This window comes from Arachis hypogaea, chromosome 18 (genome assembly GCF_003086295.3).
Source record: "Arachis hypogaea cultivar Tifrunner chromosome 18, arahy.Tifrunner.gnm2.J5K5, whole genome shotgun sequence".
NCBI classification, from domain to species: Eukaryota; Viridiplantae; Streptophyta; class Magnoliopsida; order Fabales; family Fabaceae; genus Arachis; species Arachis hypogaea.
In genome coordinates, this window is record NC_092053.1 from 121915816 (window position 1) to 121940357 (window position 24542).

A 24542-nucleotide genomic window follows, 5' to 3' on the forward strand; every position below is an offset into this window, starting at 1 on the left:
GTCTGTCACTACGCCCAGCACTCGCGAGTTTGAAGCTCGTCACAGTCATTCAATCCCTGAATCCTACTCGGAATACCACAGATAAGGTTTAGACTTTCCAGATTCTCATGAATGCCGCCATCAGTCTAGCTTATACCACGGAGATTCTGATTAAGGAATCTAAGAGATATTCATTCAATCTGATGTAGAACGGAGGTGATTGTCAGACACACGTTCATGAATTGAGGAAGGTGATGAGTGTCACTGATCATCACCTTCTCTATAGTTAGGCGCGAATGGATATCTTAGATAGGAACACGCATGTTTGAATGGAAAACAGAAATACTTGCATTAATTCATCGAGACACAGCAGAGCTCCTCACCCCCAATAATGGAGTTTAATGACTCATGCCGTCAAAGAGTACAAAGTTCAGATCTAAAATGTCATGAGATACAAAATAAGTCTCTAAAAGTTGTTTAAATACTAAACTAGTAGCCTAGGTTTACAAAAAATGAGTAAACTATGATGGGTGGTGCAGAGATCTACTTCTGGGGCCCACTTGGTGTGTGCTGGGGATGAGACTTAAACAATTCATGTGCATAAGGCTGTTTTGGGCGTTCAACGCCAGGTTTGGATCCATTTCTGGCGTTGAACTCCAACTTTTAATCCTTTTCTGGCGCTGGACGCCAGAATTGGGCAGAGAACTGGCGTTGAATTCCAGTTTACGTCGTCTATCCTTGAGCAAAGTATGGACTATTATATATTGCTGGAAAGCTCTGGATGTCTACTTTCCAACGCAATTGGAAGCGCGCTATTTCGAATTCTGTAACTCCAGAATATCCACTTTGAGTGCAAGGAGGTCAGAATCCAACAGCATCTGCAGTCCTTCTTCAACCTCTGAATCTGATTTTTGCTCAAGTCCCTCAATTTTAGCCAGAAAATACCTGAAATCACAGAAAAAAACACAAACTCATAGTAAAGTCCAGAAATATGAATATTTCCTAAAATCTAATGGAAATAAACTAAAAACTAACTAGAATATACTAAAAACTATATGAAATTAACCCCAAAAAGCGTATAAAATATCCGCTCATCACAACACCAAACTTAAATTGTTGCTTGTCCTCAAGCAACTAGACAAATAAAATAGGAGACTAATAGGTTGAGAAGCAATAATATCTCAGAGTTTTTGAGTGAAGCTCAGATTCTAATTAGATGAGCGGGACTAGTAGCTTTTTGCTTCCGAACAGTTCTGGCATCTCACTTTATCCATTGAAGCTCAGAGTGATTGGCATCTATAGGAACTTAGAATTCAGATAGTGTTATTGATTCTCCTATTTCACTATGATGATTCCTGAACACAGCTATTTCATGAGTCTTGGCCGTGGCCCTAAGCACTTTGTTTTCCAGTATTACCACCGGATACATAAATGCCACAGACACATAATTGGGTGAACCTTTTAGATTGTGACTCAGCTTTGCTAAAGTCCCCAATTAGAGGTGTCCAGAGTTCTTAAGCACACTCTTCTTTCTGCTTTGGACCTTGACTTTAACCGCTCAGTCTCAAGTTTTCACTTGACACCTTCACGCCACAAGCACATGATTAGGGACAGCTCGGTTTAGCCGCTTAGGCCAGGATTTTATTCCCTTAGGCCCTCCTATCCACCGATGCTCAAAGCCTTGAGATCCTTTTGATTACCCTTGCCTTTTGGTTTTAAGGGCTATTGGCTTTTTTTTTTGCTGCTTTTTCTTGCTTCAAGAATCATTTTTATGATTTTTCAGATTATCAATAACATGTCTCATGTTCATCATTCTTTCAAGAGCCAACATATTTAACAGTCTTAAACAACAAATTCAAAAGACATATGCACTGTTCAAGCATTCATTCAGAAGACAGAAAGTATTGCCACCACATGTAACTAATTAGAATTTCTCTTATTAAAACTCGAAATTTTATTGCCTCTTATTTAAAAGATCTACTATTTTATTCATGTTTGCTGATGATGAGAAAAATAACCTATGGCTTAATTGGAGATAAAATCAAAATAGATACTAATTACTACTATATGACTCCTAAGGTGAACTTCTCTAATGACACTATCACAGAGTTAAAGTAGAAATTGGAATTTAACAACCTTTGTTCTGGGAAATGGGTGTTCCTCTGATCCGTGGGGTGCTTGGGGTGCTTGGTCCTTCAAGAGATAACTTCTGGTGCTTCAATTCCCTTAAGTCACGCCCTTGCTCCTCTTGTTCTTTAAACATATAGGTAAGAATTTGACTGTGTTCCTTCTGTTCTTTTATTATTTGTTCCATAGCTTCCCGTATCTTGGTAACAGACGTCTCAAGATACTCCCAGTATTCAGATTGAGGGATTTCTGGGAGAAATTCCTGTGTTTTCTTCTTGGTGGGGTCATCCTGTGCTTGTTGTTTTTCCATTGATGCTTTGGTGATTGGTTTCTCAACTGGGATATACTCAGTTATTCCCATCCTTACTCCGGCGTCCTTGTAGAGCAGAAAAATCACGCTTGGATAAGCCAACCTGGCCTCTTTAGAATTTTGTTTAGCAATTTTGTAGAGTTCAGCTGAGATTAGCTGATGAACTTCCACTTCTTTTCCCATCATGATGCAATGGATCATCACTGCTCTTTTAATGGTGACTTCAGAACGGTTGCTAGTAGGCAACAGAGAATGCCCAATGAAGTCCAGCCATCCTCTGGCGACTGGTTTGAGATCTTCTCTCTTGAGTTGATTTGGGACACCCTTTGTGTTAGTGGTCCACCTGGCTCCAGGGATACATATGTCCTCTAGAATCTTATCCAGGCCCCTGTCTGTTCTTATCATTCTCCTGTTGAAGGAGTCTGGATCATCTTTCAGCTGAGGTAGCTTTAAGATCTCTCTGATCTTGTCAGGGGTGGTATGAACAATCTTTCCTCTGACCATGGTCCGATATTCATAGAAAGCAGTTCCAGATAGTTTTTGCTTGTCAGTCTGCCACATATTAGCATAGAACTCCTGGACCATATTCCTTCCCACTTTCATTTCAGAATTAGCTAGGACTTCCCAGTTCCTGATTCAAATTTGCTCCTGGATCTCCGGATATTCATCTTCTTTCAGATCGAATCTAACTTCCGGGATCACTGATCTCAGACTCATTATTTTGTTATAATGATCTGAATGTTCTTTAGATAAGAACTTCCCTTGATTCTAAAGTGGTTTTGGAACGCTCTCTTTCTTGCCTCTTGGAGTGGGTTGTTTTCCTTTAGGAGCCATGATCTTAGTGATCGCGGATAAATACACCAAACTTAGAGGTTTGCTTGTCCTCAAGCAAAAGAAAAGAAAGGAGAGGGATAGAAGGAGAGCTAGGTGTAATTGTTGATGGAATGGGAGGGAGGCCGAACCCAAATTTAAAGGGAGGGAGGGTGGGTTTTCGAAAAAAGAGATAAAGATATGATAAAAAGATTGATTTGGAAAAGATAAGATAGAAGATATGATAAGAGAGGATATAGTTTAAAATTGAAAAGATTTGAAAAATTTTTGAAAAAGATAAATCTGGATTTTGAAAAAGATAATGTGGAGATTTGAAAAAGATATTAGTTGGAAAAAAATTAGATTTGTTTTGAAAATAGGATTTGAAAAGAGTTGGATTGAATTTGCAAAGAGGCTTGGTGCTTATGGATTAAGATACATTTGATAATTTTTTTTTAAAGAGGGATTTTTGAAATCAAGGTTCTTAACATGTTTATGCAAGAAATCATGAATTAAGAACATGGAATTTTAAAATTAGAATGAAAAAATATGAAGAAGAATGATTTTTACCTCCTCCCCACTATCCTGGCGTTTGAACGCCCAAACACTGCCTGTTTTGGGCGTTCAACGCCCAAATGCTGCTCTCCTGGGCGTTCAACGCCCAGTTGTTGCCCTTTTCTGGCGTTGAACGCCAGATTGCTATCCTTACTGGCGTTCAGCGCCCACTGGCTGCCCCTTTTGGGCGCTGAACGCCCAAAATAGGCTCTTACTGGCGTTTTCTTGCCAGTGAGCTCTTTTTCTCTATTTTGTGTGCAGATTCCTTCTGTAACCCTGTGAACTTATGCAATTGATTCTTTACCTTGTTATCAATGAACTCTATATAAACAAATAAAAATAAAAATAGAAATAGGGCAAAATGCTTAGAGGATTGATGCCCCATGGCTGGGTTGCCTCACAGCAAGCGCTTCTTTATTGTCTTTAGCTGGACCTTGCTGAGCTTTTAGTCTAGCTTCAGCCTTGAGCACTCTTGCTCAACGTTGCCTTCAAGATAGTGCTTGATTATTTGTCCATTGACGATGAACCTCTTATCAGAATAAATATCTTGAAGCTCCACATAACCATATGGTGATACACTTGTAATCACGTATGGTCCCCTCCACCGGGATTTCATTTTCCTGGGGAATAGCCTGAGTCTAGAGTTGAACAGCAGAACCTTCTGTCCTGGCTCAAAGATTCTAGATGACAGTTTTCTGTCATGCCACTTTTTTTATTTCTCTTTATAAAGCTTGGCATTTTCGAAAGCTATGAATCTGAATTCCTCTAGCTCATTTAGCTGGAGCAATCTTTTTTCTCCTGCTAATTTGGCATCAAAGTTTAGGAATCTGGTTGCCCAGTAGGCTTTATGTTCCAGTTCCACGGGCAGGTGACATGCCTTACCATACACAAGTTGGTATGGAGAGGTCCCTATAGGGGTCTTGAATGCTGTTCTGTAAGCCCACAGAGCATCATCCAAGCTCCGCGCCCAATCCTTTCTACGGGTACTTACTGTCCATTCTAGGATTCTCTTTAATTCTCTGTTAGAGACTTCAGCTTTCCCATTAGTTTGTGGATGATATGGAGTAGCCACCTTATGGCGAATTCCATACCGAACCATGGCAGAGTAAAGTTGTTTATTGCAGAAGTGAGTGCCCTCATCACTGATGAGTACTCTAGGGACACCAAACCTGCTAAAGATATGTTTCTGGAGGAACTTCAGCACTGTTTCATTATCATTGGTGGGTGTGGCAATGGCCTCAACCCATTTTGATACATAGTCAACTGCCACCAGAATATAAGTGTTTGAGTATGATGGTGGGAAGGGTCCCATGAAGTCAATTTCCAAGATTCCTTGTTGAGGCATGGCGTAACCATGAGGCAGATTACCAGCTCTTTGGCAACTGTCACAGTTACGTACAAACTCTCGGGAATCTTTATAGAGTGTGGGCCAATAGAAGACACATTGGAGGACCTTGGTGGCTGTTCGCTCACCTCCGAAATGGCCTCCATATTGAGATCTATGGCAATGCCACAGGATCTTCTGTGCTTCTTCTCTAGGCACACACCTACGGATTATTCCGTCTGCACATCTCTTAAAGAGATAGGGTTCATCCCACAAGTAGTACTTTGCATCAGTAATTAATTTCTTCTTTTGTATCCTGTTGTACTCCTTGGGTATGAACCTTGCAGCTTTATAGTTTGCAATATCGGCAAACCATGGTGTTTCCTCAATGGCAAATAAATGCTCATTCGGAAAAGTCTCAGAGATCTCAAGAGAGGGGAGGGGCGTCCCCTCTACTGGCTCTATCTGGGACAGATGATCAGCCACTTGGTTCTCTGTCCCTTTTCTGTCTCTTATTTCTATATCAAACTCTTGCAGAAGCAACACCCATCTGATGAGCCTGGGTTTTGAATCCTGCTTTTTGAGTAGATATTTAAGAGCAGCATGATCAGTATACACAATCACTTTTGATCCTACTAAGTATGATCTGAACTTGTCAATGGCGTAAACCACTGCAAGTAATTCTTTTTCTGTGGTTGTGTAATTTTTCTGGGCATCATTTAGAACGCGACTAGCGTAATAAATGACGTGCAGAAGCTTGTCATGCCTCTGTCCCAACACTGCACCAATGGCGTGATCACTGGCATCACACATTAGCTCAAATGGTAATGTCCAGTCTGGTGCAGAAATAACTGGTGCTGTGACCAGCTTAGCTTTCAGCGTTTCAAACGCCTGCAGGCACTCTGTGTCAAACACAAATGGCGTGTCAGCAGCTAGCAGATTGCTTAGAGGTTTTGCAATTTTTGAAAAATCCTTTATAAACCTCCTATAGAATCCTGCATGCCCCAGAAAGCTTCTGATTGCCTTAACATTGGCAGGTGGTGGTAATTTTTCAAATACCTCTATTTTTGCTTGATCCACCTCTATTCCTTTGTTTGAGATTTTATGCCCAAGAACAATCCCTTCAGTCACCATGAAGTGACATTTTTCCCAGTTTAAAACTAGGTTGGTCTCTTGGCATCTTTTCAGAACAAGTTTCAGGTGATCAAGACAGGAGCTGAATGAGTCTCCATATACTGAGAAGTCATCCATGAAGACTTCCAGAAATTTTTCTACCATATCAGAGAAAATAGAGAGCATGCATCTCTGGAAGGTTGCAGGCACATTACACAGCCCAAATGACATCCTTCTATAAGCAAACACTCCAGATGGACATGTGAATGCTGTTTTCTCTTGATCTTAAGGATCTACTGCAATCTGGTTATAGCCTGAGTAGCCATCCAAAAAGCAGTAATAATCATGACCTGCTAGTCTTTCTAGCATCTGGTCTATGAATGGTAAAGGAAAATGATCCTTTCTGGTGGCTGTATTGAGCCTTCTGTAGTCAATACACATGTGCCACCCTGTAATTGTTCTCGTAGGAACCAGTTCATTTTTTCATTATGAATCACTGTCATGCCTCCCTTTTTTGGGACGACTTGGACAGGGCTCACCCAGGGGCTATCAGAAATAGGATAAATAATCCCAGCCTCTAGTAATTTGGTGACCTCTTTCTGCACCACTTCCTTCATGGCTGGATTTAGCCGTCTCTGTGGTTGAACCACTGGTTTGGCATTGTCTTCCAATAAGATTTTGTGCATGCATCTAGCTGGGCTTATGCCCTTAAGGTCACCTATGGACCACCCAAGAGCTGTCTTGTGTGTCCTTAGCACTTGAATAAGTGCTTCTTCTTCCTGTGAATTTAAGGCAGAGCTTATGATCACTGGAAAAGTGTCACCTTCTCCCAGAAATGCATATTTTAAGAATGGTGGTAATGGCTTGAGCTCGGGTTTAGGAGGTTTTTCTTCTTCCAGAAGATTTTTCAGAGGCTCTTTCATGTCCTCTGAATCCTCTAAATCAGGCTGAACATCTTTAAAGATGTTTTCCAACTCTGATTCGAGACTCTCAGCCATGTTGATCTCTTCTACCAAAGAGTCAATAAGATCAACTTTCATGCAGTCTTTTGATGTGTCAGGATGCTGCATGGCTTTGACAGCGTTCAACTTAAACTCATCATCATTGACTCTCAGGGTTATTTCCCCCTGTTGGACATCAATGAGGGATCGTCCAGTTGCTAGGAAGGGTCTTCCTAGAATGAGAGTAGCACTCTTGTGCTCCTCCATTTCCAGCACAACAAAGTCAGTGGGAAAGGTGAATGGCCCAACTCTGACAATCATGTCTTCAATCACGCCTGATGGGTATTTAGTGGAGCCATCAGCAAGTTGGAGACATATTCGGGTTAGTTTAACTTCTTCAGTTAAGCCAAGCTTTCTGATAGTGGATGCAGGTATTAGGTTGATGCTTGCCCCAAGATCGCATAAAGCTGTCTTGGTGCATTGCCCTTCTAATATGCATGGTATCAGAAAACTCCCAGGGTCTTTAAGCTTCTCAGGAAAGCTTTTCAGAATGACTGCACTGCATTCTTCAGTGAGGAGAACTCTTTCTGTTTCTCTCCAATCCTTTTTATGACTCAAGATCTCTTTCATGAACTTGGCATAAGAAGGTATTTGCTCAAGTGCTTCTGCAAATGGAATCTTTATTTCAAGAGTCCTGAGGTAATCTGCAAAGCGAGCAAATTGCTTATCCTGCTCCTCTTTCTGGAGTTTTTGACAGCTGCTGCTTTGTTTGCTTCAATTGTTCTTCCATATTTATATTAGCCATCCTTGTCTCTTGTAGTTTGTCCTTGAATTTGGCTAACTGCTTTGTTAGAAAATCCAATTGCTGATTGAATTCAGTAGCTTGTTCTACAGGACTGAGTTCAGCAGTTACTATTTTAACCTCTTCTTTCATGGAAGGGTCACTGCTTAGGTACAGATGCTGATTCCTGACAACTGTATCAATGAGCTCTTGAGCCTCTTCAATTGTCTTTCTCATGTGGATAGATCCACTAGCTGAATAATCTAGAGATATCTGAGCTCCTTCTGCAAGCCCATAATAGAAGATGTCTAACTGAACCCACTCTGAAAACATTTCAGAGGGGCATTTTCGTAGCATCTCTCTGTATCTCTCCCAGGCATCATAAAGAGATTCACTATCTCCTTGTTTAAAGCCTTGGATGTCCAGCCTTAGCTGTGTCATCCGTTTTGGGGGAAAGTATTGATTCAGGAATTTTTCTGTCAGCTGTTTCCATGTCCTTATGCTGGCCTTAGGTTGGTTATTCAACCACCTCTTAGCTTGATCTTTTACAGCAAATGGAAACAGTAATAGTCTGTAGACATCCTGATCTATTTCTTTATCATGTACTGTGTCAGCAATCTGTAGAAACTGTGCCAGAAACTCTGTAGGTTCTTCCTGTGGAAGACCGGAATACTGGCAACTTTGCTGCACCATGATAATGAGCTGAGGATTCAACTCGAAACTACTAACTCCAATGGAGGGTATGCAGATACTACTCCCATATGAAGCAGTAGAGGGGTTAGCATATGACCCCAGAGTCCTCCTGGACTGTTCATTTCCACTTAGATCCATAATGGAGAAAGGGAGATGATGTAAAATAAAAAAAATTATTTATTTATTTATTTATTTCGAAAATGAAATAAATTAAAATAAAATAAATAAAAATGGTTGAAAATTTTCGAAAAAATGAGGAGAGAGAAAGTGGTTAGGATGTCTTGAAAAGGATATGATGATTTTGAAAAAGGTTTTAAATTTTGAAATAAAAATCTGAATTTTAAAGGAAAATTTTGAAAATTTGCTTTAGAATAGAGAGAAAAGATATTTTTGAATTTAAAGAGGAGAGAGAAAAACAATAAGATAGCTCAAGATTTAAAATTTTTAGATCTAATGCTCCTTGTTTTTGAAAATTTTGGAGGGAAAACACCAAGGAACACCAAACTTAAAAATTTTAAGATCAAGACACAAGGAAAACTCAAGAACACTTTGAAGACTCACAAGAACACAAGAACATGAAGAAGGAACACCAAACTTAAAATTTTTAGAAAACCAAACCAAAATTTTCGAAAATCAAAGGAAGATCAACAAGAAAACACCAAACTTAAAGTTTGGCACAAAATTTAATAGAGAAAATATTATTTTTGAAAAAGATTTTTTTTAAAAAGAGTGTACCAAACTGCCACGGACTTGGGCAGTAAATGTAACACTTGTTTTGAAGAAGGATATTTTTAACCAAGAACAATAATAAAAGACTCTAAACCAAAAAGAAAAATTTTCCTAATCTAAACAACAAAATAAACCATCAGTTGTTCAAACACGAACAATCCCCGGCAACGGCGCCAAAAACTTGGTGCACGAATTGTGAATCACACTTTTTACAACTCGTACCACTAACCAGCAAGTGCACTGGGTCGTCCAAGTAATACCTTACGTGAGTAAGGGTCGAATCCCACGGAGATTGTTGGTTTGAAGCAATCTATGGTTATCTTGCAATTCTTAGTCAGGAAGTCAATTGTATTTATAAGTTGAATTGCAAATAAACAATAGAGCATGGGTTAAAGGTTACTTGATATGCAGTAATGGAGAATATGTTGGAGTTTTGGAGATGCTTTGTCCTCTGAATCTCTGCTTTCCTCTGTCCTCTGATTCACGCACGCACGTCCTTCTATGGCAAGCTGTGTGTTGGGGCATCACCGTTGTCAATGGTTACATCCCCTCCTCTTGTGAAAATGGTCCAAATGCTCTGTCACAGCACGGCTAATCATCTGAGGTTCTCGATCATGCTGGAATAGGATTCACCCTCCTTTTTCATCTGTCACTACGCCCAGCACTCGCGAGTTTGAAGCTCGTCACAGTCATTCAATCCCTGAATCCTACTCAGAATACCACATACAAGGTTTAGACTTTCTGGATTCTCATGAATGCCGCCATCAGTCTAGCTTATACCACGGAGATTCTGATTAAGGAATCTAAGAGATATTCATTCAATCTGATGTAGAACGGAGGTGATTGTCAGACACACGTTCATGAATTGAGGAAGGTGATGAGTGTCACTGATCATCACCTTCTCCATAGTTAGGCGCGAATGGATATCTTAGATAGGAACACGCATGTTTGAATGGAAAACAGAAATACTTGCATTAATTCATTGAGACACAGCAGAACTCCTCACCCCCAACAATGGAGTTTAGAGACTCATGCCGTCAAAGAGTACAAAATTCAGATCTAAAATGTCATGAGATACAAAATAAGTCTCTAAAAGTTGTTTAAATACTAAACTAGTAGCCTAGGTTTACAAAAAATGAGTAAACTATGATGGGTGGTGCAGATATCCACTTCTGGGGCCCACTTGGTGTGTGCTGGGGCTGAGACTTAAACAATTCACGTGCATAAGGCTGTTTTGGGCGTTCAACGCCAGGTTTGGATCCATTTCTGGCGCTGGACGCCAGAATTGGGCAGAGAACTAGCGTTGAATGCCAGTTTACGTCGTCTATCCTTGAGCAAAGTATGGACTATTATATATTTCTGGAAAGCTCTGAATGTCTACTTTCCAACGCAATTGGAAGTGCGCCATTTCGAGTTCTGTAGCTCCAGAAAATCCTCTTTGAGTGCATGGAGGTCAGAATCCAACAGCATCAGCAGTCCTTTTTCAGCCTGAATCAGATTTTTGCTCAGCTCCCTCAATTTCAGCCAGAAAAATACCTGAAATTACAGAAAAACACAACTCATAGTAAAGTCCAGAAATATGAATATTTTCTAAAATCTAATGGAAATAAACTAAAAACTAACTAGAATATACTAAAAACTATATGAAATTAACCCCAAAAAGCGTATAAAATATCCGCTCATCACTTCTGCATGCGTTTTCTTTAGGTGAATGGATCTACCTGCAGAATGGTCCAGTGACATCTTGGAGAACTTAGACAGACCATAATAGAATATATCCAGAATGGTCCATTCTGAAAGCATGTCAGGAGGACACCTTTTGGTCATCTGCTTGTATCTTTCCCAAGCTTCATAGAGGGATTCACCATCTTTTTGCTTGAAGGTCTGAACATCCACTCTAAGCTTGCTCAGCTTTTGAGGAGGAAAGAACTTAGCCAAGAAGGCCGTGACCAGCTTATCCCAAGAGCTCAGGCTATCTTTAGGTTGTGAGTCCAACCATGTTCTAGCTCTGTCTCTTACAGCAAAAGGGAAAAGCATGAGCCTGTAGACTTCAGGATCTACTCTATTAGTCTTAATAGTCTCACAGATCTGCAAGAACTCAGTTAAAAACTGGTAGGAATCTTCAGATGGAAGTCCATGGAACTTGCAGTTCTGTTGCATTAGAGCAACTAATTGAGGTTTTAGCTCAAAATTGTTTGCTCCAATGGTAGGGATTGAGATGCTTCTTCCATCAAACTTGGAAGCAGGTGTAGTATAATCACCAAGCATCCTCCTTGCATTATTGTTGTTAGGTTCAGCTGCCATCTCCTTTTCTTGTTCGAAAATTTCTGTAAGGTTGTCTCTGGATTGTTGTAATTTAGCTTCTCTTAGTTTCCTCTTCAGAGTCCTTTCAGGTTCTGGATCAGCTTTAACAAGAATGCCTTTTTCCTTGTTCCTGCTCATAAGAAAGAGAAGAGAACAAGAAAAGAAGAGGAATCCTCTATGTCACAGTAAAGAGGTTCCTTGTTGTTAGTAGAAGAAGAAAGGGAATAGGAGTGAAGAAGGATGGATAATCCAAACACAAGGGTGAGGATAGGAGCAGTAATTTGAGATGAGGAGATGTGTTAGTGAATGAATAAATAAATAAATAGAATAAGATGAGAGAGGAAGAAATTTTCGAAAAATAAATTTTGAAAAGGAGTTAATGATTTTCGAAAATTAAGATAAAATTAAAATTAAAATTAAAAATTGAAACAATTAATTAATTAAAAAGAATTTTGAAAAAAGATGAGAAATTTTCGAAAATTAGAGAGGGAGAGGTAGTTAAGTTGTTTTGGAAAAAGATAAGAAACAAACAAAAAGTTAGTTAGTTAATTGAAAAAGATTTGAAAATCAATTTTGAAAAGATAAAAAGATAAGAAGTTATTTTAAAATCAAATTTTTAAAAAAGATAAAATTTTGAAAAAGATATGATATAAAAAATATGATAAAAAGATATGATTAAAAGGATTTAATTGAAAAGATATGATTGAAAAGATATTAAGAAGATATGAAAATTAAATTTGAAAAGATAAGAAGTTAGAAAAAGATTTTGAAATTAAATTTGAAAAAGATATGATTGAAACTTAATTTGAAAAAGATTTGAAAAAGAAATTTAAAAAGATTTGATTTTGAAATCAAAGTTGATTACTTGACTAACAAGAAACTAAAAAGATATGATTCTAGAGTTTAAAGGTTGAATCTTTCTTACTAGGCAAGTAACAAACTTAAAATTTTTGAATCAATCACATTAATTGTTAGCATTAATTTTGAAAAAAAAATAAAATAGAAATAAGAAAAAGATTTTGAAAATAAATTTGAAATTTTCAAAAATTATGAAAGAAAAGTAAAAAAGATTTGATTTTTGAAAAGGATTTGAAAAAGATAGAATTTTTAGTAAAGATTTTGAAATTGTGAAATAAAATTAAGAAAAAGATTTTGAAAAATAATTTTTTAAAATTTTTGAAAATAATAAAGGAAGAATGAAAAAGATTTAATTTTTGAAAAAGTTTTTGAAAAGATAGGATTTTTAAATTGAAAATTTGATTTGACTCATAAGAAACAACTAGATTTTAAATTTTTTTGAAAAAGTCAATTCAAATTTTCGAAATTTTGAGAGAAAAAAGGAAAAGATATTTTTTTGATTTTTGAATTTTTAATTATGAGAGAGAAAAACATAAAAAATGACTCACAACATGAAAATTATAAATCAAAACACATGATGCATGCAAGAACACTATGAATGTCAAGATAAACACCAAGAATACTTTGAAGATCATGATGAACATCAAGAACATATTTTTGAAAAATTTTTGATGCAAAGAAAACATGCAAGACACTAAACTTAGAAATTTGCAAACTTCAGACACTAACAAATTGAAAATGCATATGAGAAACAAGAAAAGACACAAAACAAGAAAATATGAAGATCAAACAAGAAGAATTACCAAGAACAACTTGAAGATCATGAAGAACACTATGAATGCATGAATTTTCGAAAATTGCAAGAAAATTATAAAAACATGCAATTGACACCAAACTTAAAATTTGACTCAAGACTCAAACAAGAAACACAAGAATATTTTTGATTTTATGATTTTATAAATTTTTTTGGATTTTTCGAAAATTATGTTGAAAAAAAAAAAGGATTTCAAAATTTTTAATATGAATTCCAGGAATCTTGCAATGTTAGTCTAAAGCTCCGGTCCAGGAATTAGACATGGCCAATGGCCAGCCAAGCTTTAGAATACAAATTAGTCATACAACAGCAGGTGGATTAGCAACAACTAGCTTGCTCTTGTGATGATGGTTTGGAAGCCTCAGTCCAAAAGAATTTAGACATGGCTTTACAGCCAGCCAGGCTTCAACATTTTTCATGAAACACTAGAATTCATTCTTAAAAATTCTGAAGAACATAAATTAGAATTTTTTTTTGAATATTTTTCGAAAATAAAAATAAAAATAGTAAAAACAAAAAGCTTAAAATTAAAATAAAATTACCTAATCTGAGCAACAAGATGAACCGTCAGTTGTCCAAACTCGAACAATCCCCGGCAACGGCGCCAAAAACTTGGTGCACGAAATTGTTGCCTGATGAAAAGTATGGCACTGTTGTTACCGAAAACAGATGTGAAATAAATCCCCAGCAACAGCGCCAAAAACTTGGTGCACGAAATTGTTGCCTGACCAAAAGCATGGCACTGTTGTTACCGGAAATAAATGTGAAATAAATTTCCAGCAACGGCACCAAAAACTTGGTTCGTGATTATTCCTTCCTTGGTAACGGCGTTAGAAACTCAATACGCACGTACATGTTCTTAATTCTGTTTCACAACTTCGTACAACTAACCAGCAAGTGCACTGGGTCGTCCAAGTAATAAACCTTACGTGAGTAAGGGTCGATCCCACGGAGATTGTTGGTATGAAGCAAGCTATGGTCATCTTGTAAATCTCAGTCAGGCGGATTCAGATAATTATGGTGAATTAATAATATAAATAAACATAAAATATAAACTAGGATAGAGATACTTATGTAATTCATTGGTGAGAGTTTCAGATAAGCGTATAGAGATGCTTTCGTCCTTCTGAAACTCTGCTTTCATGCTGTCTTCATCCAATCCTTCTTACTCCTTTCCATGGCAAGCTTTATGTAGGGCATCACCGTTGTCAATGGCTACTTCCCGTCCTCTCAGTGAAAATGGTCCAAGATGCTCTGTCACATCACTGCTATTCATCTGTTGGTTCTCGATCATACTGGAATAGGATCCCTTGATCCTTTTGCGTCTGTCACTACGTCCAGCACTCGCGAGTTTGAAGCTCGTCACAGCCATCCCTTCTCAGATCCTATTCGGAATACCACAGACAAGGTTTAGACTTTTTGGATCTCAGGAATGGCCATCCATGGGTTCTAAATTATACCACGAAGATTCTAATATCTCGGACTCGGTCCCCTGTATTAGATATCCAAGAGATATCCATTCAATCTAAGGTAGAACGGAAGTGGTTGTCAGGCACGCGTTCATAAGTTGAGAATAATGATGACTGTCACAATCATCACATCCATCATATTGAAGTGCGAATGAATATCTTAGAAGCGGAATAAGTTGAGTTGAATAGAAAAACAGTAGTACTTTGCATTAATCTTTGAGGAACAGCAGAGCTCCACACCTTAATCTATGGTGTGTAAAAACTCTACCGTTGAAAATACACAAGTGATAAATGTTCAGGCATGGCCGAATGGCCAGCCCTCACAAAAGTCTAAGATAGCATAAAACTAATCAAAGATGATCCAAAGATGTAAATACAATAGTAAAAAGTCCTATTTATACTAAACTAGTTACTAGGGTTTACAGAAGTAAGTAAATGATGTAGAAATCCACTTCCGGGGCCCACTTGGTGTGTGCTTGGGCTGAGCATGAAGCTTTCACGTGGAGAGGTCATTCTTGGAGTTGAACGCCAGTTTGTAATGTGTTTCTGGCGTTTAACTCCACTTTGCAACCTGTTTCTGGCGTTTGACTCCAGAATGCAGCATGGAACTGGCATTCAACACCAATTTGCGTTATCTAAACTCAGGCAAATTATGGACTATTATATATTACTGGAAAGCCCTGGATGTCTACTTTCCAACGCAATTGAGAGCGCGCCATTTGGAGTTTTGTAGCTCCAGAAAATCCATTTTGAATGCAGGGAGGTCAGAATCTAACAGCATCTGCAGTCCTTCTTCAACTTATGAATCTGATTTTTGCTCAAGTCCCTCAATTTCGGCTAGAAAATACCTAAAATCACAGAAAAACACACAAACTCATAGTAAAGTCCATAAATGTGATTTTTAATTAAAAACTAATAAAAATATTATAAAAACTAACTAAATCATACTAAAAACATACTAAAAACAATGCCAAAAAGCGTATAAATTATCCGCTCATCAACTAACTTGGTGCAAAGTGTTTTGGAAGACTGTGATGCAGGAAATCAAGCTCAAAAGGACAATAAAACTGCTCAAAATCATGAAGAAGTAAATTCTGGACAAACTGAACCAAAAACTGTAGTTGCTAAAAATTCAAGGGACAATTCCATTTTGTCTCATGAATTTGAAGGAAATTCTGAAGCTAGCAGCTCCCTGAATCCCTTGGTAACTGAATCTGCCTCCAAGTCCACCAGACCTCGTGAATGGAGATTTTTGAAGAATTATCCTGAGTAATTTGTTATTGGAGACGTCTCTCATGGGGTTAGAACTCGGTCTTCAACTAGAAAGGAAAGTGAAGGGACCAACATTGCCCTTCTCTCTCAAATGGAGCCTCAAAACGTTAAGGAAGCCCTTGATAACCCTTCTTGGGTGAAGGCAATGGAGGATAAGCTTCTTGAATTTGAGAAGAACCAAGTGTGGACATTGGTTCCAAGGCCAATTGGAAAGAAAGTAACCAGTACCAAGTGGATATTTCGGAACAAGTTAGGAGAGGATGGTAGCATTGCAAGAAACAAAGCAAGGCTAGTGGCACAAGGATGTGACCAAGAAGAAGGAATAGACTTTGATGAATCATTTGCCCCTGTTGTCCGAATGGAAACCATAAGACTCCTCTTAGCTTATGCTGCGTTTTGTGGTTTTAAATTATATCAAATAGATGTGAAATGTGCATTTTTGAATGGTGTGATAGATAGAGAAGTGTATGTGGAACAACCACCTGGTTTTGAAAATAAAGAGGTTTCTAACCATGTTTTCAAATTATCAAAAGCTCTCTATGGTTTAAGACAAGCTCCTAGAGCTTGGTAGACTTAGCTCTTTTCTCTTGAAAAATAGTTTTCAAAGAGGCACCACAGACACTACTTTATTTATCAAGAGTTCTAAAGATTCTTTCATTCTAGTCTAAATATATGTTGATGACATTATTTTTGGATCAGCCAATGATTCCCTTTGTACTGAATTTGGAAAACTCATGACAAGTGAATTTGACATGAATATAATGGGTGAACTTAATTTTTTCATTGGGCTACAAATTAAACAAATTGAAAAAGGTATTTTCATTCATCAAGAGAAGTATGCCAAGGAACTAGTTAAGAAATTTGGTATGGAAAATTCCAAACCCATGGGAACTCCCATGCACCCTAGTTCAAAATTAGATAAGGGAGAAACTGAAAAAGATGTTGATGAGACTAGGTATAGAGGAATGATTGGCTCTCTTATGTACTTAACTTCCTCTAGATTCGATATTGTGTAAAGTGTTGGAATGTGTTCAAGATTCCAATCTAAACCAAAAAAGTCTCATCTTTCTACAGTTAAGAGGATCATTAGATATGTTCATGGCACATCCAATTCGGTCTTTGGTATCCTAAGATTGATGATTTTTCTGCAGTTGGTTATTGTGATGCAGATTTTGCCGATGATAGAGTTAATTGAAGGAGCACATCAGGCTTATGTTGCTTCCTTGGGAAGTCCTTGAATGTATGGTCAAGTAAGAAATAGCCTACAGTGGCTTTATCCACTGCTGAGACTGAGTATATAGCTGCTTCTTCTTGTTATTCTCAGCTTATGTGGTTAAAAACACAGCTTGCTGATTACAAGTTAAATGCTGAAAATATTCCCCTGCTGTGTGATAATATGAGTGTCATTAATATTTCTAAAAATTCAGTTTTTCACTCTAGGACTAAACATATTGAAGTGAAATTTCACTCAATAAGAGAACATGTTCAAAAAGGGGATATTAGCATTAAATTTGTTAAATCAGAAGAGTAATTGGCAGATATTTTCACTAAACCACTAGCTGAGGACAGATTTTGCATACTTAGGACTAGTCTAGGAATTTTAAGCTATGATTCTTTGTTTAAAAGTTGCTGATGTGTTTGTTGGAGTTTTTGTCTCATAAACAGGTATGAGACAATTCTGGAAAAGTGAAGAACGTTCCCTTCAATCAGCGTGTTCTGAACCTGTTGCACGTGCAGATTTATCTGGGCCAACCTCTAAAATCAAATCATGAGTGGTCCAATGTGTTTCCTTAATACAAACCACCTCTGGGCTCAATATGAATGTTACATGGGTTTTGTTTTGATTTTTTTTGGCCTGTTTGCTTTATTTTATTTTTTGTTGTTTTGGTTTAAGTCCAAAAGGGTTTAAATTTTAAAATTGAATTCCTTTTTTAATTTTTAAATAAAATCAAATCTTTCTCTTTTATGATGTCAAGTCATTTCAAGTCAAATCAAAAGGTGATGCAGTTGCATGGTTTTAGAAAATCTTTTTGGGTATGGTTACTGATGAGCGGATAATTTATACGCTTTTTGGCATTGTTTTTAGTATGTTTTTAGCAGAATCTAGTTACTTTTAGGGATGTTTTCATTAGTTTTTATGTTAAATTCATATTTCTGGACTTTACTATGAGTTTGTGTGTTTTTCTGTGATTTCAGGTATTTTCTGGCTGAAATTGAGGGACTTGAGCAAAAATCAGATTCAGAAGTTGAAGAAGGACTGCTGATGCTGTTGGATTCTGACCTCCCTGCACTCAAAATGGATTTTCTGGAGCTGAAAAACTCAAAATGGCGCGCTTCTAATTGCGTTGGAAAGTAGACATCCAGGGCTTTCCAGAAATATATAATAGTCCATACTTTGCCCGGGTTTAGATGACGCAAACTGGCATTCAACGCCAGTTCTCTGCCCAATTCTGGCGTCCAGCGCCAGAAACAAGTTGCAAAGTGGAGTTCAACGCCCAAACTGGTACAAAAGCTGGCGTTCAACTCCAAGAATGACCTCTCCACGTGTAGAATTCAAGCTCAGCCCAAGCACACACCAAGTGGGCCCCGGAAGTAGATTTATGCATCAATTACTTACTTCTGTAAACCCTAGTGACTAGTTTATTATAAATAGAACTTTTTATCATTGTATTCGCAGTCTTGGTTACTCCGGTTCCCCTCTGGGGCCGAGACCAATGAACTCCATTATCACTTATGTATTTTCAACGGTAGAGTTTCTGCACTCCATAGATTAAGGTGTGGAGCTCTGCTGTTCCTCAAAGATTAATGCAAAGTACTACTGTTTTCTATTCAATTCATCTTATTTCGCTTCTAAGATATTCATTTGTATTTCAACCTGAATGTGATGAACGTGACAATCATCATCATTCCCCATGAACGCGTGCCTGACAACCACTTCCGTTCTACCTTAGATTGAATGAGTATCTCTTAGATCTCTTAATCAGAATCTTCGTGGTGTAAGCTAGATTGATGGCGGCATTCATGAGAGTCCGGAAAGTCTAAACCTTGTCTGTGGTATTCCGAGTAGGACTCTGGGATTGAATGACTGTGACGAACTTCAAACTCACGAGTGCTGGGCGTAGTGACAGACGCAAAAGGATAGTAAATCCTATTCCAGTATGATCGAGAACCTCAGATGATTAGCCGTGCTGTGACAGAGCATTTGGACCATTTTCACAAGAGGATGGGATGTAACCATTGACAACGGTGATGCCCTTGCATAAAGCTAGCCATGGAAAGGAGTAAGACTGATTGGATGAAGATAGCAGGAAAGCAGAGGTTCAGAGGAACGAAAGCATCTCTATACGCTTATCTGAAACTCTCACCAATGAATTACATAAGTGTTCCTATCCTTATTTTATTACTTGATTTCGAAAACTCCATAACTGTTTTATACCTGCCTGACTGAGATTTACAAGGTGACCATAGCTTGCTTCATACCAACAATCTCCGTGGGATCGACCCTTACTCACGTAAGGTTTATTACTTGGACGACCCAGTGCACTTGCTGGTTAGTTGTATCGAAGTTGTGACAATTTATGAATTGAGATTAGAGCACCAAGTTTTTGGAGCCATTACCAGAGATCACAATTTCGTGCACCAAGTTTTTGGCGCCGTTGCCGGGGATTGTTCGAGTTTGGACAACTAACGGTTCATCTTGTTGCTCAGATTGGGTAACTTTCTTTTCGTTTTCTTTTCAAAAAGTTTTCAAAAATCTTTCAAAAAATTTCTCCTTTGTTTTCAAAAAAATTTTAAAATAAAAATGTTTTCAAAAATATATTTTTCTTCAGAATTTTTAAGAATGAATTCTAGAGTTTCATGAAGCATGTTGAAGCATGCTGGCTATAAAATCATGTCTAAATTCTTTTGGACAGAGGTTTTGGCTTAAAAAAAATTGAATGAATTACACTCATATTTTTACTAAAGCTTGGCTGGCTATTAAGCCATGCCTAACCCTTTGATTGGAGTTTTAGACTAAAAAGCATAAGATTCCTGGAATTCATATTAAAAATTTTGGAATCCTTATTTTTGTTTTTCAAATAATTTTTGAAAAAATACAAAAAAATTAGAAAATCATAAAAATCAAAAATATTTTTTGTGTTTCTTGTTTGAGTCTTGAGTCATGTTATAAGTTTGGTATCAATTGCATGTTCATTTTGCATTTTTCGAAAAAAATTCATGCATTCATAGTGTTCTTCATGATCTTCAAGTTGTTCTTGGTAAGTCTTCTTGTTTGATCTTTGCATTTGCATGTTTTGTGTCTTTTCTTGTTTTTCATATGCATTCCTGAATTCTTTATGTCTAAGCATTAAAGAATTCTAAGTTTGGTGTCTTGCATGTTTTCTTTGCATTAAAAATTTTTCAAAAATGTGTTCTTGATGTTCATCATGATCTTCATAGTGTTCTTGGTGTTCATCTTGACATTCATAGCATTCTTGCATGCATTCATTGTTTTGATCCATAACTATCATGCATTGCATCATTTTTCTTGTTTTTCTCTCTCATCATAAAAATTCAAAAATAAAAAAAAATATCTTTCCCTTTTTCTCTCTCATAAATTCGAAAATTTGAGTTGACTTTTTCAAAAAAAATTTTTAAAATCAAGTTGTTTCTTATGAGTCAAATCAAATTTTCATTTTGAAAATCTTATCTTTTTTAAAATCTTTTCCAAAAAATCAAATCTTTTTCATTTTTCTTAGTTATTTTTGAAAATTTTAAAAATATTTTTCAAAAATCTTTTTCTTATTTTTGTATCAAATTTTCGAAAATAACAATAACAATTAATGTTTTGATTCAAAAATTTCAAGTTTGTTACTTACTTGTTAAGAAAGATTCAAACTTTGAGTTCTAGAATCATATCTTGTGATTTCTTGTGAATCAAGTCATTAATTGTGATTTTAAAAATCAAATCTTTTTCAAAAAAAAAAGAAACTAATTTCAAAAATATCTTCTTATCTTATCTTTTTCAAAAATTTGATTTCAAAATATCTTTTCTAACTTCCTATCTTCTTATCTTTTCAAAATTGATTTTCAAATTTGTTTCAACTAACTAACTAATTTTTTGTTTGTTTCTTACCTTTTTCAAAACTACCTAACTAACTCTCTCTCTCTCTAATTTTCAAAAATATCTTCCCTCTTTTTCAAAAATTCTTTTTATTTTCATTTTTAAATCTTAATTTTTGAAAATTACTAACATTTTTCAAAAAACTATTTTCGAAAATCACTAACTCTTTTTCAAAAATTATTTTCGAAAATTCCTTCTCTCTCATCTCCTTCTATTTATTTATTCATCTACTAACATCTCTTCCTCACATCACCAAAAATCCGAACCCTTTCTCTCTCTCTCTGAGTTCAGATTTTTCTTCTTCTTTTCTTCTACTCACACAAGGACCTCTATACTGTGGTATAAAGGATCCCTATTATTATTATTATTATTTTTTCTGTACCCTCTTCTTTGACATATGAGCAGGAGCAAGGACAAGAATATTCTTGTTGAAGCAGATCCAGAACCTGAAAGGACTCTGAAGAGAAAACTAAGAGAAGCTAAAATACAACAATCCAGAGATAACCTTTCAGAAATTTTTGAACAGGAAGAGGAGATGGCAGCCGAAAATAATAATAATGCAAGGAGGATGCTTGGTGACTTTACTGCACTTAATTCCAATTTACATGGAAGAAGCATCTCCATCCCTACCATTGGAGCAAACAATTTTGAGCTGAAACCTCAGCTAGTTTCTCTGATGCAGCAAAACTGCAAGTTTCATGGACTTCCATCTGAAGATCCTTTTCAGTTCTTAACTGAATTCTTGCAGATATGTGATACTGTTAAGACTAATGGAGTAGATCCTGAAGTCTACAGGCTCATGCTTTTTCCTTTTGCTATAAGAGACAGAGCTAGAATATGGTTGGACTCTCAACCCAAAGACAGCCTGAACTCTTGGGATAAGCTGGTCACGGCTTTCTTAGCCAAGTTCTTTCCTCCTCAAAAGCTGAGCAAGCTTAGAGCTGATGTTCAAACCTTCAGACAGAAAGAAGGTGAATCCCTCTATGAAGCTTGGGAAAGATACAAGCAGCTGACCAAAAAGTGTCATTCTGACATGCTTTCAGAATGGACCATCCTGGTATATTCTATGATGGTTTATCTGAGCTATCAAAAATGTCATTGGATACTTCTGCAGGTGGATCTATTCACCTAAAGAAAACGCCTGCAGAAGCTCAAGAACTCATTGACATGGTTGCTAATAACTAGTTCATGTACACTTCTGAGAGGAATCCTGTGAGTAATGGGACGCCTATGAAGAAGGGAGTTCTTGAAATTGATACTCTGAATGCCATACTGGCTCAGAATAAAATATTGACTCAGCAAGTCAATATGATTTCTCAGAGTCTGACTGGAATACAAGCTGCATCCAAAGAGGCTTCTTATGAAGAAGAAGCTTATGATCCTGAGAACCCTGCAATAGCAGAGGTAAATTACATGGGTGAACCATATGGAAACACCTATAATCCATCATGGAGAAATCATCCAAATCTCTCATGGAAGGATCAAAGGCCTCAACAAGGCTTTAATAATGGTGGAAGAAACAGGTTTAACAATAATAAACATTTTCCATCATCCACTCAGCAACAGACAGAGAACTTTGAACAAAATACCTCTAATTTAGCAAACTTAGTCTCTGATCTATCCAAGGCCACTGTAAGTTTCATGAATGAAACAAGGTCTTCCATTAGAAATTTGGAAGCACAAGTGGGCTAGCTGAGTAAAAGGATCACTGAAATCCCTCCTAGTACTCTCCCAAGCAATACAGAAGAGAATCCAAAAGGAGAGTGCAAGGCCATTGACATAAGCACCATGGCTGAACCTGTAAGGGAAGGAGAGGACGTGAATCCCAAGGAGGAAGACCTCCTGGGACATCCAGTGATCAATAAGGAGCTTCCCTCTGAGGAACCTAAGGAATCTGAGACTCATCTAGAGACCATAGAGATTCCATTAAACCTCCTTATGCCATTCATGAGCTCTGATGAGTATTCCTCTTCTGAAGAGAATGAGGATGTTACTGAAGAGCAAGCTGCCAAGTTTCTTGGTGCAATCATGAAGCTAAATGCCAAATTATTTGGTATTGAGACTTGGGAAGATGAACCTCCCTTGTTCACCAATGAACTAAGTGATCTGGATCAACTGACATTGTCTCAGAAGAGACAGGATCCTGGAAAGTTCATAATACCTTGTACCATAGGCACCATGATCTTTAAGGCTCTGTGTGATCTTGGTTCAGGGATAAACCTCATGCCCCTCTCTGTAATAGAGAAACTGGGAATCTATGGGGTGCAAGCTGCTAAAATCTCATTAGAGATGGCAGACAATTCAAGAAAACAGGCTTATGGACAAGTAGAGGACGTGTTAGTAAAGGTTGAAGGCCTTTACATCCCTGCTGATTTCATAGTCCTAGATACTGGAAAGAAAGAGGATGAATCCATCATCCTAGGAAGACCTTTCCTAGCCACAGCAAGAGCTGTGATTGAAGTGGACAGAGGAGAATTGATCCTTCAGATAAATGAGGACAACCTTGTGTTTACAACTCAAGGATCTCTTTCTGCATCCATGGAGAGGAAGCATAAAAAGCTTCTCTCAAAGCAGAGTCACACAAAGCCCCCACAGTCAAACTCTAAGTTTGGTGTTGGGAGGCCACAACCAAACTCTAAGTTTGGTGTCAAACCCCCATATCCAAACTCTAAGTTTGGTGTTGGGAGGTCTCAACAAAGCTCTGCACATCTGTGAGGCTCCATGAGAGCCCACTGTTAAGCTATTGACATTAAAGAAGCGCTTATTGGGAGGCAACCCAATGTTTATTTATCTAATTTTATTTTTGTTTTTCATGTTTTCTTAGGTTCATGATCATGTGGAGTCACAAAATAAATGAAAAATTTAGAAACAGAATCAAAAACAGCGGAAGAAAAATCACACCCTGGAGGAAGCACCTGCCTGGCGTTCAACGCTAGAACAGAGCATGGTTCTGGCGCTGAACGCCCAAAATGGGCATCATCTGGGCGTTGAACGCCAGAATTGCACCCTGGAGAGGAGCTGGTGCTGAACGCCCAGAACAAGCATGGTTCTGGCATTCAACGCCAGAAATGGGCAACAAATGGGCGCTGAACGCCCAGAGTTGTGTGCAAGGGCATTTTGCATGCCTAATTTGGTGCAAGGTTGTAAATCCTTGAACACCTCAGGATCTGTGAACCCCACAGGATCATCTCAGGATCTGTGGACCCCACAGGATCCCCACCTACCTCCACTCACTCTCTTCTCACTTCTCAATCATCCTCTATTCCCAATAAACACTCTTCCCCAAAACCCTTCACCTATCACCTCCATCCCTCTTCCTTATTAACCACTTCACCACTCACATCCATACACTCTTCCCC

The 24542-nt window shown here is 37.6% G+C and overlaps 2 non-coding genes across 2 annotated transcripts; one reads left to right on the plus strand and one right to left on the minus strand.

The window, feature by feature from the left end:
- Positions 1 to 11159: 11159 nt before the first annotated feature.
- On the plus strand, positions 11160 to 11267 carry LOC112773506 (small nucleolar RNA R71). The gene has a single exon (XR_003188053.1). It is a non-coding gene; the product is annotated as a small nucleolar RNA R71 (small nucleolar RNA).
- Positions 11268 to 22114: 10847 nt separating this feature from the next.
- Positions 22115 to 22218, minus strand: LOC112774496 (small nucleolar RNA R71). The gene has a single exon (XR_003188984.1). It is a non-coding gene; the product is annotated as a small nucleolar RNA R71 (small nucleolar RNA).
- Positions 22219 to 24542: the final 2324 nt, after the last annotated feature.